Genomic DNA, 19,253 nt, shown 5'->3' with positions numbered 1-19,253 from the left:
GATTTGTGGCCCTGATCTCGTGTTTGGATAAATATTTAGTTTTTTTATGCATTTGCTAAATCTGTAATTCTTGCCGTCGTGTCAGTTTTGTTTGAATCACCTGTAAATATTCCAGAGGAATGACTCCTCTGCCTTTTTGGTATTTTCTTGGTTGAGTTGATTTCATCTCAGGTCATGAGATAAAGTGCCTGTTGAGGCAGAGGGTGGGCTTAACAGAAAACAATGATAAAAAGGATTTTTAGCACTTTTTTTTTTTTTTTTTTTTTAAATAACCTGGAACCTAAACTTTGCTTTCAGCTCTCTGGCCGGCTGATAATGCTTGCCATCACTAAATAACACTAGTTAGTGGGAAAAAAGGATGATTTAACAGGGAGAAAAAAAAAAAAACCTCACTAAGATTTTTGTGAATAATGTCATATTCAAAAGTTTTTAGCGTTGTCCTGGTAAATTTTACTGTTTTTTTTTTCTTTTTTCTTTTTCTTCATAGATCATCTCTCAGTTTTCTTACGTAGAATGACAGAAATTTTTTTATCCTTAGCTGGGTGCCTTTAGCCACCTGTATGCTTCTGAATTTACTCCCTTTTCCCCTTTGTCTCTCGTTTTGAATTCTCAAAACCATTGAGTGTTTAGGGAAGATAGACTTTTAGTTAACCCTGGTCTTAGATGTAATTATAAGGGCAGTTTGCTTCTTCCAAATTACTGATATACATTTGAAAAAAACCGATGCTAGGATTATCTTTTGGTGCCATCTGTGTCATCACTTCCCCTCATCATGTGAGTAATTGACAGCTGATTCATTTTACCATGCGTTTAATAATTACTTTTTAATTGTAAAATTTCTACAGTATAATATTAAGCATATTTTATTCATAATTAAGAAAACTGTCTCTCTCTTCTCTGACCAGCCAGGCATAGGTAAGGACTGAGAGACTATAAAACCCAGGACTAAAAGAAGGAATATATGATTAATACCCTCATCATCCTCTGTAGCTTAACTTAGGTAAAGAGCGCTTACTTTATAATACGCCATATTATTAGTATAAACTCATGGGTAATAAAATGCTTGTTTTAAAACATTTCTTTTTTTTATGTGCATACATGCAAGTCTTGTGCACCTTATATTTTGCCTATATTTTTATAACAACAGTTTGGTCAAGTAATAAAAATTTTTTTATATTCTTGGTGCATTTTTGTATGGTGGTATCCTTGAGAGTGATATAAGGGTATGCACTTGGTTTCCAATTTTATTAGCCAGATAATCAAAAGATAAATGATTGGTGTTTTTTTATTTTTCCTTAATTTCTAGCACACCTCAAATAAATTTAGGGTATTGAAAATCTAAAGATTTAGGGTACAGTGCATGTCTATCCCACTGAATCTTTTAGGGCTTCAGTTATCACACTGCAAAAAAAAAAAAAATCCTTAATGGATATCAATGTCAAGAGCTGCTTGTTGAAAGGAAATTAATGGCCAATAGTGTTGAAAGGCAAAATTTTTTAAACATGTATTGTAAGCTTTTATAACTTTCTTACTATTTTGATACCATTTTATTTCAGAATATTTTTCAGTGGTCTCTTAATTTCTTGATCCTTATTTTTCTATCCTTCCATATTATAGTTTTGTTTGTGTTTCACATACACTTTCTAAGTTTGCAGTACAGCTTATGGTCTTCCATCAAGTTATTTTGTGGGTATCTTCCTTTGATATTTCCAATCACTTATCACCCATTTTTCCAGTCTTCAGATTATTTTTTCTCCAAGATAGAGAGGTACACTTGGGAGATGACATGTGCTCAAAGGATGATGAGCCACTATTGAAGTGGGGATGTTAAAGCAGTGTGGTATCTTTCCTTCCTTCAAGTTGTTTAGAAAATAGTTGTAGATACTAGACTAACAGGAAATCATTAGCGAAAATATAAGATGTTATTATTAAATTGTGTGGCCAGGACTTACTTTGAAAGAAGGTGAGTCCACTGAGGGATCATGGAAGGCATTTGGAAGAAATCAGACTTGAAGCCTGGGAAGGACTTAGCACAAGGACAGATACTCCGAAAAAGGTTGACATCCAGAGCTGGGAGTAGGGGGGCACAAACCAGTCTGAGAGCATCCAAGGATAAGTAGTAAGAGCAAGAAAGAAAGAAGTTTGCCTGCAGATTTTGACAAGCCCCAGGGCATGGTCAAAAAGAATATGCAGGGCTGGAGAAGATAATTTGACTGGATCATTATGAATTCATCACTGAGAGAACTGTAGGTCTGCCTTGACGTATTAATAGCTTAAGCTTTGTGTGTAAGAGATAGCTGTATATGTCTTATATGTAGTTATTACAGCTTAGATCAGGAATTGGCAAACTTTTTCTATAGAGTGCCAGATAGTCAATATTTTAGGCTCTGCATTTTACTTGTAGTCTCTATTGAGTATTCTTTTTTGTTTATTTCTTAAAGTAATTTTTTGTAAATACAAGAATCATTCTTAACTCAAGGCCAAACAAAAACAAGCTGGCTGTGGATTGGATTTAGCTAGTGGACCCTGTTTGCTGACTCTTGGCTAGGTAATTGCCCCTACAGTACCTAAAGTGGGATACCTTATATCATTTGTCTACATGGTTGTTTGGTGTGTTTTGTTATGACTGTCATTTATATTTGTTCCCTATGTTACAGTAAAAATAAAGAAAATATGCAGAAATAACTATTATTGTAATTGTTATTTTGTAGCCGAACTTCTAGCAACAGCCTAGACTTGGTCTCAGAACTAGGAAGTGAAAGAAGAAAAACCTTTGAGCTAGGCCTTAGAGCAGTGAAAATAGCTACATCATAGCTTGATTTAAAATTTGTATTAGGTTAAGTAGATCAACAGCCTCTTCTGGTTTTACATATTTTAAACTGCAACTGGCATTTTAAAAACTTTAGGGTACCACGGTGGCTTATACGTGATAATAGGAACCTGGTGGTAGGAAACCTTGTCTTTAAAAGTAGTTTAGGATGAGATAGTGAAGAGATAAGCAATTAGATACCTCTGCAAGAGTCAGTGTGTTACAGAATAGTCTAATAATTGATATTTACACTGGAGATTAAGGCAAAGAAGACCTAGAAATGTCTTTTAAAATAAGATTATTTAAAGATAAGTTATGGCGATTACCTTTTAAGAATAAGTTATTTTGAAAATTCATTTACATGAAATAGTTCTTTGAAGTTCCTAAATTTATAGATTTGTTATTTCTCAGGCAATCGTTTTATTCACATTGTGTTTCATGTCCCATTACCAGGTGAATAGTACCACTCAGGTTATGGTTGCATGAGTCAGCTGGCTAGGGTTACTCTGTCATCAGGAGTAATGACATTATTTTGTGTCATCAGGAGAGCAAGAATAAGGCATAGAACATTTTTTGATTTGCAGACATTAGTAAATATGTTCTCTATATATGAAGGATAGTGTTAGGTGCTGAAAAAAGTGAAGATAAGTAAGATGGAGAGCTGTCTGGATAAAGTCAGTGTGTTTTCTTTCATTCCCTCTTAACATTAAAACCAAACAAAACTTCAAAACTTAATTTTTGTAATTTATTTATGTTTGCATTTTTCATACTTTGTAAATGTATATACTGTCTTATATTGTAAGGCATTACAAACCTTTTGAACTAAATTTTAGTCTCCATGAATTGCTACCTAATAAAAATTTGGCTTTTTAAATTTTGCTTGAAAGAGAAATTAACTCATTTTTGAATTCACTTCTCTTTTGCCAGTGCTTGAAACAGCTAGATTATTCCAGCTGTTTTGTTTTTTAGGAAATTAAGTACCATGGATCTTAGTTCCAACTTCACCCTTATTAGCCATATGATCTCAGATTAGTTTTTTTCCATCTTAAATTCCCAGTCCTTAAAATTGAGAATAATACTTATCCTGTTTTCACCACAGAAGTATTATGACCACCCAATGAGATGTTGTTGGAGACCATGAAAACAAAGTACCAAATAAGTGCTTATATTAATATTATTATATTGGAAGCAGTGCAGCTCTTTTTTTTGTAAGAAATTGTCAATTCAAGTTTTATCCTCCAAAGTTCCGCAAATATGCTTCCAATAAACATTTAGTTTACTCAAAAGTTTTAACTGCTTTTTTGGCAAACAATGCATATAAAAGCTTTCTTTCTATTCTTAATTTTTCAGTGCAGTCTGTATCCAGTGCCTCTGTTCCTTTTTGCAAGGGGATACTGATCTTATATCCCAACTTCAGCTAGTCTTTTCCAGAATGGGATAAAAATATGCAAAAGTGAATTCCTTGTGGTTTTCTTTTTTTTTTTTTTTCAAGTGGAAGACTATTCCTGTATGTATAGTAATAAGATCCACTTGTTGAATTTTCATTGGTGTTTAGGCCTTGTACTTGGTAATTTTTTAAATCCTATGCAGACATGCCCAATATGTGTTAGTATTTTTATTTTGCAGATGAAACTATTACTTCTGATTGACTTTCATATCTTTCTTCCTCCTCACTTCTTGTGATCTCTTATGTGCTAGTTGTTAGAAATAAAAAGTAAATTTGATGTGTACTTCTAAATAAACCTTGATACAAAAGTTACTTAAGTTTTATAAATTAGATTGTTAATCAGTCTCTCTCACAAATATCTGCTTGGTATTTTCTGTTTCCCTTCTTCAGAATCCACATTTCAATATATATTTGAACAGAATAATTAAGAAAATTTAAGTGATTTCATTATTCATTTCCCAGTGAGAGAAAAAAAAAATCTTCCTACTTTGGGGGTTCTAAACAGGTGTTCAAGTGCATTTTATAAAACACAGTTAAGACTTTTTAAAATAATTATATGCTTGCTTTTGCAGAAATAGATGTTATGTACAACAACTACTTTTGAGATCTAGCTTGAAGGGAGTAGTCATTTACATCAATCAGTTTTTAAGATTTGCTTAAATTTTTAAAATGAAAAAATTTATACTTTGTGATTTCATTATGTTTACATTTTCTAGATTATTTTGGTCTACTTAAGACAAGCATTCTCAATTTGTAGTTTTGTCCTTAAGACTTTTTTCTATGTAATATTTTCATTTGCAATATATACTTTTTGCTTACATTTTAGTTAATGTTTTTTTGTTCTAGAAGTGTTGGGACCAGCTATTTCTGATACTTCAGATCAGTAGGTGCTTATTCCTCAGAAGCGACTGTATGCTAGCAATTGTATTTTTTTAAAGATTTATTTACTTGGGGTGGAGGAGTGCAGAGGGAAAGGGAGAAAGAAACCAAGTGGACTCGACTTCACACAAAGTCCAACATGGGGGTTCCTCTCAAGATCCTGAGATCATGACCTGAATCGAAGCGAAGAGTCAGATGCTTAACTGACTGTACCCACCCAGGCACCCCTGCAATTGTGTGTTTTTAATCTATTACTTGAACCTTGCTAAAATTGGTCTAATGTATGTGGTAGAGTAGCCTTTAAGAAAATATAGGGGCAGTTTCCCTCTAGTCCACTTTCAGGCTGCTTCCAGGCTAATATTTTTTAAAATACGAGTTTTATTCAAATCATTACTCAATTTTAGATATTAAAATCACCACAATTCCTGCTGCTTCAGTTATAATGTCTTTGGTCTCTATTTCAGAGTCTAGGTCTGTTGATAACCTATGATTTTATCTATTCCCAACTTTGTAGTAGAAAGAGGATATGTTTTACACGAGGCGGATAGGTTTATTCATTGGCTTTCCCTCTTATTGGCTGTACATAAATATGAACATGTTACTCTACCTCTGTGGGCCTTAGTTTTTTCACTTTAAACAGAGGATAATAATAGGACCTATCTTTTAGAATTGGCTGTTGCAATGATTAAAGAGCCCATTTAACATGGCAAGTAAACTGCTTGCTATAGGATATTTATATCTAGAACTTTGACAGATAGGTCTAATCACAGTCACCTAAATAACATATTCTTTTTTTTAACCATTCACCATTTATTCTTCTATCATTTAATTCTTTAAATGTCCTAGATGCTTAAAATATGAATGTCATACTCCTTTCCCTCTAGTAATTCACAAACTAGGATGAGAGGTAAAGACATAAACAAATGCGTACTTAAAAATAATTGGGTAAATAAAATACCTCTTGCCTTTTTTTCACTTGTGTGAATGCTTCCTGTCATTTAGTATTGAACTGCCATGTTTCCGTAACACCCTCAGTGTCATGATTGTATACATGTTATACCATAGCATATATATTTCTTGTTCATCTCAACTATTAGATTATGAACTTCTTGAGTTCGAACAGTACTGCTGGAGTTGGCAAATTTTTTTTTCTATAAAGGAGCAGATAGTAAATATTTAAGTTGTATGGCTATATGGACTGTTGCAACTGCTTAACTTGTTGTAGGAGTGTAAAAACAGCCATAGATAAGTTATAAACATTACGTATGACTGTGTTCCAATAAAACTTTATAAGAACAGGGAGGGGGCCAGATTTGGCTTAGTTTGCTTATTCCAGCCATGCAGCATACCTGATGCCTGGCAAATATATAGCACTCAGTAAATAATAAATTAATGTATAGTAAATACTTTCTGTGTTCTGAGTGCTGTTCCAAACAACTTTATGTGTATCAGTTTACTTAATCTATAAAACAACTGTCTGAGGTAGATAATGTTGTCACCATTTTAAAAATGAGGAAACTGAACCAGAAAGAAGTTAAATAACATGCTTAAGATCATACAACTAGTTATTGAAGGATTTGGGATTTGAACCTGGGCACCTGACTCCAAAGCCTGGGCTTTTAACCTACCTGATGTGTTGAATCTCAGGAGTATAATATTGATTCAGTATTAGGAAACATATTGACATAATTAACTGTAGTTATAGATGAAAGGATAAAACTATATGATTATCTTTGGTGCTAAAAATACAATTTTCTAATATTCAGTTGTCCCTTATAACTGTTAACAAGTAACCTAGTAAAGGGTCTCTATCAGAAGCCTATATCAAATGTCATAGTGAAATATTAGAAGCACTTTTGTAAAAAGATAGGAATATAACATTTGCCCTAAAGTCTCAGCCAGTGCATTAAGAAGCAAGAAAAATAATTAACCTCTAAATAAGGGGTGTATGGGCGATAAGAGGTGAGATATATCACTGTTAGTATTTGTAGTTGATATGATTGCCTACTTAGAAAATATAAGATAGTCCACACAAAATGATTTGAGTCAGAAAGACATTTCAGTAAGCCAACTGGCTATAACTTAGAATATTCATTAGCTTTCTTATACACTAGCAGTAGCCAACTATGAAAAATGATTATTAAAAAGGTAGAAGCCAAAATTATAAAATACTTAAGAACCTTTCAAAATATGCAACAACTACGTAAAGAAAACTTTAAGAAGATCTGAATGGATGGAGAGCATACTATATTGCTGAATGTGACAACTTAATACCATAAAAATGGCAGTTCACACCAAATGAGTCAATAGTCAGTGTAATCCTTTTTTTTTTTTAATTTTTATTTATTTATGATAGTCACAGAGAGAGAGAGAGAGAGAGAGGCAGAGACACAGGCAGAGGGAGAAACAGGCTCCATGCACCGGGAGCCCGATGTGGGATTCGATCCCAGGTCTCCAGGATTGCGCCCTGGGCCAAAGGCAGGCGCCAAACCGCTGCACCATCCAGGGATCCCCAGTCAGTGTAATCCTAATTAGATTATAGTAGGATTTTAAAATGAAATTTGACAAACTGATGGTTCAAGTTTTGAGATGGTGAACTGCTTAAGAATGGCCAAGTAAATTTCAAAAAGAAGCATAATTACTGTGAACATACCTATCAAAGATCCAAACATACTATAAAATTACAGTTATTAAAAAACTGAGAATTTGGAGTAGGAATGAGCATGTTGATCATGGAAACAGAATATAGAATTCAGGAGGAACTCCATGAATAGAGAATTTCTTGTGTGATAAACTAGTAATGGAAGAGTTAGTCTGTAAATGATATGGGACAGTTGGCTATCCAATTAGTTACCCACTTCATGGCACTATCAAAACTAAAATCTAGATGGACTAAATATAAATAAATAAAATGGCAAAAGATTTAGAAGTGAATTTAAAAAAAAACATTTTGGAGTAGAGAAGACCTTTCAAGTGAAACATCAAACTCAGACACCATTAAAAAAGGCAAGCAACTGAATTATCAAATAACATATTTGACATGTAATAGACAAAGTTAATATTCAAAGTATACAAGGTGTGCTCTCAAATCAGTGTGGAAAAATCCAACCTGGTAGAAAATAAAGAATGTAAGTAGGAAATTCATGAAATTTAAAATATAGACAGTCTATAAAGTTTTGAAGAGTTAATTCAGCCACACCAGTATTTTGAGAAATTCAAATGAAAACATCAACGAGATAGGATATTTTAAGAAACTTTTGTAATAAAATTAACAAAAACTGGACAACCGTAATATTATTAAGTAAAATTGAAATTAAATGTATAAAAGTATACATTTATAAAGTATTGAACAAAGTATAAATAGCCTCATTTTTTTTTTTTAAAGATTTTACTTATTTATTCATGAGAGACAGGGGCAGAGTCATAGGCAGAGGGAGAAGCAGGCTTCCTGCAGGGAACCTGATCCAGGACTGGATCCTAGGACCCCAGGATCATGACCTAAGTGGAAAGTAGACACTCAACCACTGAGCCACTCAGGCACCCCTAGCCGCATCTTTTTGAGGAGAAAAGTTCAGCAATATCTATCAACTTTAAAACTGCATACTTCTGAACAGAAGTTTTAATTCTGTATATCTAGAATACAGAAATACTATCATAGGTTCATATTGAATATTACATGGTTATTTCTTGCAGAGGGGGAAACGTGTGAAGAAAAAAGGAAGCAATTTCATTGTTCAGCATTAGAATAGTTAAGTTATGGGATGCCCTTACAGTAGAATATTAGGCTACCATGAAAAAGAATGAAATAGATATAAATGTACTTCTTTAACTATAGAAATGATCCCTGTAAGTATCTTAATGCACTTCTTTAAGAAAATAATTATTTCACATGAAAAAGAACGACACTGACCAGTACATGTCATTTCATTTACATAACAACCAAAAGCCTTAGAAAATCTTATATATACATAGGTAAGTGCCAAGAACATGTCTGAGAGGGTATTTCCACAGTGGGTAGCTGTAGAAATTGGATTTGAGGACAGGAAGAAGAATTAAAAATTATGACTCTACATATATTCTTAAGTATGAAACATACAACTTTTGTGATAGAACAAAAATAATAAAATATAAGAGGGTCTGGATTTGGCAATTATGATTAGTCCTTATTAGAGCCATACCTTCTTGTCAGAGAGTCTTGATTTATGTCTCTTTTTCTGTGTAATTTTTATAATAACACCTCTCTTCACTCACAAGCTTCCCATTGGTGTCTAAAGTCATTGGTACGTTTAAAAATAGCACTTTCAATATAGAATTGGGTCAGGAACTCTGTTACTGTAGGTTAAAGAAGCAAGAATTGTAGACTAGAGATTCTCAACCTTTATAACTGTACCTGAGAAACAAGGTAATTTTAGTATACCTTCTGAAGTTCTATTATAAAAGCAGTTTTTCAAATGTAAAATTATGATACTGAATATAGTTTTCAAGTCTCATTTATCTAGATATTTTTATTCTTCCCCCCTTTCAATATTAGAACCTCATATTTTAAGAAAGTTGGTTGTAAATCCTAGGATTGATGTCATTAGCTTGAGCTAAATGTAGTCTAAAAAGAAGGAAGCTTTTTAAAAAATAGGATGAAGGGATATGAGCATGTTTAGAAGCAATAATATTTAACTCAGGCTTAATAGATTTATGCATAAAGAATCTAGTTATCTCAGGGCAATGTTAAAACACTGTTCTACAGACAAATCTTATGGGAAATGCAGAAATCTTTCTTGTGTCTTATGATAAAATTCTCTATTTAGAAGGAAACACGTTAAATATGGTGAAGTTATAGTAAGACACTAGCTTTTGCAGGGGAATGCAAACCCTTCTGTTGTGAACCTAGATGCCAGGTGTTAACTTTGGTCAGAAAATGTTTAGAAACTACAGGTTTAGTCTTCAAAGTCATTCTGAGAGATGTTACCAAAATTTTGAAATTCTAAAAAAGCAAAGTGGATATAATATATAAGCTAGCACATTTTAAAAGGGCAATAAAATATTTGTAGATGAAAATAGAATTGTCATAGATGTAATTACTTTGGGCTCTAAAGGTAACCCAAGTGCTCTGAAAACATTCGCTAGAAATGTAAAATGGGATTTAAGACAATAGCCCTTAGAAAAAAAATTGTTGGTCTTAATTATATGTATACTCTCTGTCCTTAAATGGATTGGAATCGATTTCTTGGAAGCAACTCCTGCTCTCAGTTCCCATAGTTTCCTGACTAAATGTATCTTTTTGATGTCTTTTTCATCAAAAGTGCCTTTGAAGTCTTTTTAAATAAAATTTTCATGTTAGTATTAAGGTATGATTTCATAGTAGAGGGACAGGGGCTATATCTCCTCACGGCCTGATTAAATTAAGTTATATGTCATTTTCTGGCAATGGAGAATAATGGTAGTGACTCTTAACCCCTCCTTTTTTTTTAAACCTCTGTTCACTTATGTGGGGTAAAAAAACTGAGAGGCCCACCCATCCTATCCATTCTGCTTCTTTCATTTTTCCAGTGGACAAGAAATTGGAGAATTAGATAAGTAAGTTTGTTGCTAATGATCTGTATAAATTGTCACTTACCTTATAAGGAAAAATACTTTGTATATGAAATATATATTTACATTTTTAGGTTAAACCATATGAAATAATGTTATTTTGATATTTTTTTTCTTAAAAATGATAGCTTCAACCTATTACATTATAGGATTGTGCCCTACAAACACTGCCCTATAGATAAAATAGGTTATTGCACTTAACATGAAAAGTATGTTGTAAGTTACTTAAATACATAATTCATAACTAGCAGATCACTGATAAAATGTTACCATCTAAGTCAAATTGGAAGGTTTATAAACACACCTACTTAAGCAACAAGGTTAAAGTAATAAGCCAAAAATATCGTTAATGTGTATGCATCATTGTACACTATTGGGTTAATCAACCTTCTCCAAAAACTAAATTGGACATGGGAATGGTAAAGCTAAACATGCAGTAATTTATAAATAACAGCTGTTGGATTTGAGAACCATGACAGGTTGAAGACACCACAAAAACCAAGGCAATTGAAGAGAGCACTGATGATAGGTAAACAGATAATGAAGTATCCTTCCTGCAAATTCTCAGAATCTTAACTATATTGCATAGCAGTTCAACGTCTTAGTAGAATCCTGACTTAGGCCCAAGTAATCTTTCAAAACATATTAATTTTACTGTACACATTTTATTAACAAATATTATTAACAAATAAGAGCTCAGCTCACTCTGTAAGTTGCTAGTAAGTTAGTCTTACACAGGTATAAAAGCTAAAGAATTGTGTGTCATTTGCCCAAAACATCCATAAAAAGAACATTGATTTTTCTTTTAGTTCAGGACATATCAAGAACACACTGCCATTAGTGAACCCTGGACCATACTTTTGATTATATCATGCTTTTAAAGCATGATCATTTGGTTCCTATGTGTAATAAATTCATTCACCTTTCTACTGTCCATTGTGTACATTAAAAATTAAGAGTAATGTGGGGCGCCTGGGTGGCTTAGTTGGTTGAGGGTCCAACTCTTTGATTTTGGCTCAGGTCATGACCTGAGGATTGTGAGATGGAGCCCCATATCAGCCTCTGCTGGGCATGGAGCCTGTTTGAATTCTCTCTCTCCGTGTCCTTCCTTTGAGTGCACACACACTCTCAAAAAAAGGAAAAGTAAAAAAAAATAAAAAAATAAAAAAAAATTAAGAGTAGCGAGTTTGGTTCTCTGTCAAAAGTGAAAGGTACTGAATTTACTCTTCTGCCTGAAACAACTTAAAAAACTAGGGAAAAAAAACTATGAAGGATGTTAGATATCAGGCAATGTATGAGTGAGAACAAGGCAAGCCTTATCGTTGGCCCTGATTCCTGTATGAAGAGTTTTCAGGGCATAGCAGAGGGAATCCCAAGTAGGTAACAGCTGCCTCTGAGCTGGTGGAGTTTGCAGTCCCAGGAGGCTAACAAGGCAGGACAGAGTATCAGGAGAAAAAGAACTTCAAAGATCTGAAGAGGGGGCACCTGAATGGCTCAGTGGTTGAGCATCTGCCTTTGGCTAGGGTAATGACCCTGGGATCAAGTTCCGTATCGGGCTCCCTGCAGGGACCCTGCTTCTCCCTCTGCCTGTGTGTCTGCTTCTCTGTCTCTCATGAATAAATAAATAAAACCTTAAAAAAAAAAGATCTGGAGAGGGTCTCCCTTGATCATTTAGCAGAGTATTGGTAAATGCATATATGTAAGGAAACTACTCTGGGCTAAAAAAGAGACCCCCCTAAAAGGATTCTATAAAACAGTATTCAGGCTCACATGGGGCCAGAAATAGTGCTGCTTTCCACCAGCCAGAGTAGAAAGCCTCATAATTCACAGGGTATTTGGTAGAGCACTCTGAAGGATCTTGGCTCAGTAGTGGGGAAAAAATTAACCCTAGACTAAATGTATTTCTGTTCCTGTCTAGTACAAGAACACAGTTCTGTTGTTACCTAAGGCAGAATCTAAGTCACTTAACCATATGTCAGAACAAAATTCAAAAATACTTATAGGAATATAAATATATACAGTAGCCAACAAGGTAAAATTTAAAATGTCTGGCATTCAGTCAAAACTACTAAGCCTGTGAAGAAGCAAGTAATACAGGAGAAAAATCATTGGCTTAAAACTGACCCCAAAATGATATCGATGGTGGATTAGTGGTCAAGAACATTAAAACAGTTATGACTGTATTTGTTATACTAGAAGAGGTAGAGGTAAAACTGAACATGTTGAATGGAGGGGGGTCTTCTAGATTAAAATTACAGTGTCAGAAGAGACTTGGGATGAGATTAATGGCATGTTATATATTGCCAAAGAAAAGGTGGAGACATAGCAATAGAAATTAATCCAAAATGAGGGGTGCCTGAGAGGCTCAGTTGGTTAAGTATCAGACTGTTGATCTCAGCTCATGTCTTGATCTCAGAGTTGTGAGTTCAAGCCCTTTGTTGGGCCCCATGCTGGGTATGGAGCATACATTAAAAAAAAAGAAGAAGAAGAAGAAGAAATCCAAAAAGAAACACAGAGAAAAGAGAATTGTTTAAAAGATGAACAGGGAAAAAAAATTAAAGAAATAAGGGCCAAAATTTTTCTAAATTTGATGAAAGCCATTAAACCAAGAAACACCATGTAAGAAAATGAACAAAATGGCATCAAGGAACATGATAAATCACTTAAAACAAGGGACAAAGAGAAAAAAAAAATCTTAAAAGCAGCCAAAGACATTCAAATTGGCAGAGAAGTCAAACTCTCCCTCTTTGCAGATAACATGATATTGTATGTATATAGAAAACCCAAAAGACTCCACCCCAAGATTGCTAGAATTCATACAGCAATTCAGCAATGTGGTAGGATACAAAATCAATGCCCAGAAATCAGTGGCATTTGTATACACTAACAATGAGACTGAAGAAAGAGAAATTAAGGTGTCAATCCCATTTATAATTGCATCGAAAACCATACACTACCTAGGAATAAATCTAACCAAAGAGGTAAAAGATCTATATTGTAAAAACTACAGAACACTTATGAAAGAAATCGAGGAAGACATAGAAAAACATTCTATGCTCATGGACTGGAAGAATAAATATTGTGAAAATGTCTGTTATCCAGAGCAATTTACACGTTCAGTGCAATCCCTATCAAAATACGATGGACTTTCTTCACAGAGTTGGAATAAATAATCTTAAGACTTGTATGGAATCAGAAAAGACCCTGAATAGCCAAAGTAATGTTGAAAGAGAAAAACCAAAGCTGGGAGCAACATAATGCTTGACTTGAAGCTGAAGCTGTATTACAAAGCTGTGATCATCAAGACAGTGTGGTACTGGCAGAAAAACAGACACATAGATCAATGGAACAGAGTAGAGAATCCAGAAGTGGACCTTCAACTCTATGGTCAACTCATCTTCAACAATCAGGAAAGAATATCCACTGGAAAAAAGACAGTCTTTTTAATAAATGGTGCTGGGAAAATTGGATAGCCATATGCAGAAGGATGAAACTAGACCATTCTCTTACACCATACACAAATATAAACTCAAAATGGATGAAAGACCTAAATGTGAGACAGGAATTTATCAAAATCCTAGAGGAGAACATGGGCAGCAACCTCTTGAACTTGGCCACAGCAATTTCTTGCAAGACACATCTATGAAGGCAAGGGAAACAAAAGCAAAAATGAACTATTGGGACTTTATCAAGTTAAAAAGCTTCTGCATAGCAAAGGAAACCATCGACGAAACTAAAAGAACCTACAGAATGGGAGAAGATATTTGCAAATGACATATCAGCTAAAGGGCTAGGACCCAAGATCTATAAAGAACTTACCAAACTTAACACCCAAGAAACAATCCAGTCATGAAATGGGCAGAAGACATGAACAGATATTTCTCCAAAGAAAACATATGCATAGCAAACAAGAACATGAAAAAATGTTCCACATCACCTGCCATCAGGAAAATACAAATCAAAACCACAGTGAGATATACGACTTTATACTGGTGAGAATGGCTAAAATTAACAAGAGAGGGAACAACAAATGTTGGCGAGGATGTAGAGAAAGGGGAACCCTCTTACACTGTTGGTGGGAATGCAAGCTGGCACAGCCACTCTGGAAAACTGTGGAGGTTCCTCAAGAAGTTAAAAATAGAGCTACCCTATGACTCAGCAATTGCACTGCTGGGGATTTATCCCAAAGATAAGATGTAGTGAAAGACCAAGACACCTGCACTCCAATGTTTATAGTAGCAATGTCCACAACAGCCAAACTGTGGAAAGAACTGCAATGTCCTTCGACAGATGAATGGTTAAAGATGTGGTCTATATATACAATGGAATGTTACTCAGCCATCAGATAGGAAGGAATACCCACCATTTGCTTCGACGTGGATGGAACTGGAGGGTATTCTGAGTGAAGTAAAGTCAGTCAGGGAAAGACAAGCATCATGGTTTCACTCATATGTGGAATATAAGAAGTAGTGAAAGAGACCAAAAGGGAAAGGAGGGAAACTAAGTGGGGAAAAATTAGGGAGACAAACCATGAAAGACTCCTAACTCTGGGAAACAGGGTTGCAGAAGGGGAGGAGGTTAGGGGATGGGGTGACTGGGTAATGGGCACTAAGGAGGGCACTTGATGGGATGAGCAATGGGTATTATACTGTATGTTGGCAAATTGAATTTAAATTTTTTTTAAAGTCCAATAAAAACTTCACTAAGCTAAAATTAAAATGCAGGCAGGTCTGTGTTGCTTCTGAAGGGTCTTGGGGAGAATCTCTTTCATTGCCGTTTTCAGCTTTTGGAGGCTACCTGCTTTTCTTGGCTTTTGGCCCCCTCCCCTTTCTTTTCCATCTTCCAACCTAGCAAGAGTGGGTCTAGTCCTTCTCATGCCACCATCATGTGGTTTCGTTCTTCTGCCTTCTTTCACTTAACAAGGACTCTTGTGGTTACTTTGGGTTTACCTGGGTAATCCAGGATAATCTCTTTATTTTATGGTTAACTGATTAGCTTAATTCCAAGTGTAATCTAACATAGCCACACATTTCAAGAGATGAGGATGTGAACATCATGGGGAAGAGAAGCACTCTTCTGTCTAAAAAGAGTATTTAAAGATATTCACAATATTCTATCATTTGGAAAAATACAAAATAATAAAACTTCATATGCAGTATGACCAAAAAACAAACAAAAAAAAAAAGGTCAGCCAAAAAAAAAAAAAAAAAACAAATTAAGGGTAATATATTTCTCATCAGAAGCAATGTAAGTTAGAAGATAGTGGAGCAATATTATCTTTAAAACACTAAAAAAAAAAAAAAAATTAATCACCTGGAAGTCTTTGCCAAGCAAACACATCTTTCAAAAGCAGGCAAAATAAAGACTTTGGAAATGTGTAAAAGATGAAAGAATTATTTTCAGCCCTATACTGAAAGACATGTTAAATGGAGCCATTTAATCAGAAGGAAAATTAAATCATAAGGATACCTGGACCTACAGAAAGGAATGAAGAGCACTGGAACTGGTAACTAATGGGTAAATAGATATGATTTTTTAAAAATTTAGGTATCTTTAAAGAACAAATGACTGTGAAATGTAAAAATGATCAGGTTTGTAAGGTTTAAAACATGTAAAAGTGAAATATAATAGTACAGAACTCAGAAGGGGAGAAGTTGCAGGTATGTTGTCACAAAGTTCTGATACTTATACCTGAATTAGTATAATGTTACTTGAAATTAATGTTTGGTAAGTTAAAGCTGCATATTATAAGCCCTAAAGGAACGACTAAAGTGGCAAAGAATAATAGACTGTAAGCCTACAAGGGAGATAACATAACAATAATTGAAATAAAGCAGGTAAGGAAAAGGAAATAACAAAAGAACAAATAAACAAATAAGATGGTACATTTAAACCCAACCATATCAATAATCCTATTACATATGAATGGCCTAAATACTATAATTAAAAGGCAGAAATCATTGGGTTAAATTTTCTTAAAAAAAAAAAAAAAAAAAAACAAGACCCAGGGGCATCTGGGCAGCTCAGTTGGTTAAGTTTCTGCCTTCCTCTTGGGTCGTGATCCCAGGATGAACCCTGTATCAGGCTTCTTGCTCAGCAGGGCATCTGCTTCTCCCTGCCCCTCTGGCCTCTGCTGGTGCTCTTTCTCTCTTACAATCTCAGATAAATGAATAGGAAATCTTTAAAAAACAAATCAAGATCCAAATATATTTACAGGCAACCTACTTTATTTTAACTTTATAAGATTTTTACTTATTTGAGAGAGAGAGCACACAAGGAGAGGGAGAGGAGGAGGGAGAAGCAGACTCCTCTCTGAGCAAAGAGCCCAGTGCAGGACTCTATCTAGGACCCTGGGATCATGACCTGAGCTGAAGGTAGATGCTTAACTGACTGAGACACTCAGGTGCCCCAGGAAACCTACTTTAAATATAAAAATACATATAAGTTAAAAGTAAAAGGATGCAAAAGATATTCCATGTTAACACTATCTGAAAGAAAGCTGGAGTTATTAGATCAGAAGTTAGATTTCAGAGCAAAGACTATTATTACGAGAGATAAAGAGGGTCATTTCATAATAATGAGGGGATTAAACCATCAAGAGGGCATAATACTAAATTTTTATGCACCTAACAGAAGAGCTTTAAATTATGTGATGGAACTGCAAAGGAAAATGTACAAGTGTGAAATTTTAGTGGAGATTCTAGTACCCCTTAATAATGGACAGAACAGGGGATCCCTGGGTGGCTCAGCAGTTTAGCGCCTGCCTTCAGCCCAGGGCGTGATCCTGGAGTCCCAGGATTGAGTCCTGCATCGGGCTCCTGCATGAAGCCTAATTCTCCCTCTGCCTGTGTCTCTGTGTGTGACTCTCTCTCTCTTTCTTTCTCTCTCTCTCATGAATAAATAAATAAAACCTTTAAAAAAATAATGGACAGAACAAGTAGAATATAAAACTTAAAATTATAAAATTTCATGAAGAAAACATAAGATCTTTGTAATCTTGGATTAGGGAAAACTCTCTTAGGTACAACACCAAAAGCACTATCCATAAGTCAAAAAATTAAGATGGACTTCATAGTTAAAACTCGTGTTTTTTGAAAGACGTTGTTGAGAGAATCCAAAAACAAGCCACAGACTAGGAGAAAATCTTCAAATTACTTAACCCAACGAGACTGGTGTCCAAAATCCATAAAGCACTATTAAAACAATAATAAAGCCTAGTAACTAAATGGGCAACAGTATTAAAGAGCTACTTAACCAAAAAGCTATACAGATGGCAAATAAGCACTTGTTGAACATCATTATTCATAGGGAAATTCAAAGGCAGGATTACAAATAGGAAAATTTGGAGGTGATGGATAGGTTCATTATCTTGATTGTAGTAATGGTTTCATGGGTGTATTCATGTGTCAATATTTATCAAGTTGTATACTTTAAACATGCCATTTGATAAATGTCTGTTATACTTTAATAAAGTTATTTTAAAAATCTAGTTGGCACATTGTATATGCTTGATGCATGTTTGTTTAATACATTTGACCAACCATTACTCTGCCATTTCCCAAGAACATTTGGGGAAATTTCCTTTTTTTTTTTTTTTTTGTTTAACCTATAGAAAATAGCAATTTCAATCTGAGAAGAAAATTGATTTGGCTTGTAATATATTGATTTGACTGAAATACCCAAAGACAATTTCAAAGTCCTTGTTAAACTTCCTTACTTTAGGGACGCCTGGGTGGCTCAGAGGTTGAGGGTCTGCCTTTGGCTCAGGTCGTGATCTTGATGTCTTGGGATCAAGTCCTGCATGAGGCTCCCCACAGGGAGCCTGCTTCTCCCTCTGCCTGTGTCTCTGCCTCTCTCTGTGTGTCTCTCATGAATAAATAAATAACATCTTTAAAAAAAATAAAAATAAATTTGCTTACTTTACAAGTATTTTCTTTTTAAGAAAATTATTTTAATCTATTTCTAGTTTAAGAATGTGAATGTATTTACATCTGAGATGGGACCTTCAAGAATGAAGTATACTTTAATATTACCAGCTTGATATCTTCATTATCAGTTAATACTTATATAAAAATTAGTGAGGCACCTGGCTGGCTCAGTCAGGAGATACTCTTGATCTCTGGATCATTTTTTTGAGCACCATATTGGGTATAGAGATTGATTACCTAAATAAAAATTTAAAAATTTAAAAAATATTAGTAAAAATTAGGTTAACCTGGGAACTAAAAATGTGAATTTTTGGGGTCTAATTCCACACTTCTCGAATCAGAAACTAGATTTGAGGCCCTGTTTAATAAGCCCTGCTGCTGATTCTGATATATGCCAAAATTTGAAAATCAGGGTCTTAATGTTTGGAGTGGGATTAGCAATGCAATTTTAGATACTTAGATACCGGTAGTGGTAGAATTTGTTTCAAGATACCTCACAAAATGGTATTCTTAAGATTTGTGCGTTTCATCATATGTAAATTTTGCCTTCAAATAGCTAAATATATTGAGTAGTACTTACTGAAACATGCTTGTTGTGTTTTGG

General features: G+C 34.4%; 1 protein-coding gene across 2 annotated transcripts in view; it reads left to right on the top strand.

Moving 5' to 3' along the window:
- The window catches only part of FNDC3A (fibronectin type III domain containing 3A), a 172,576-nt gene that overhangs the window by 1,548 nt on the left and 151,775 nt on the right, over positions 1 to 19,253 (top strand). The gene's annotated exons all lie outside the window — the stretch shown is intronic.

Source organism: Nyctereutes procyonoides, unplaced genomic scaffold (assembly GCF_905146905.1).
Source record: "Nyctereutes procyonoides isolate TBG_1078 unplaced genomic scaffold, NYPRO_anot_genome, whole genome shotgun sequence".
Classification (NCBI taxonomy): Eukaryota; Metazoa; Chordata; class Mammalia; order Carnivora; family Canidae; genus Nyctereutes; species Nyctereutes procyonoides.
Note: the sequence above shows the minus strand (reverse complement) of the source record. Positions and strands in the feature narration are given on the sequence as shown.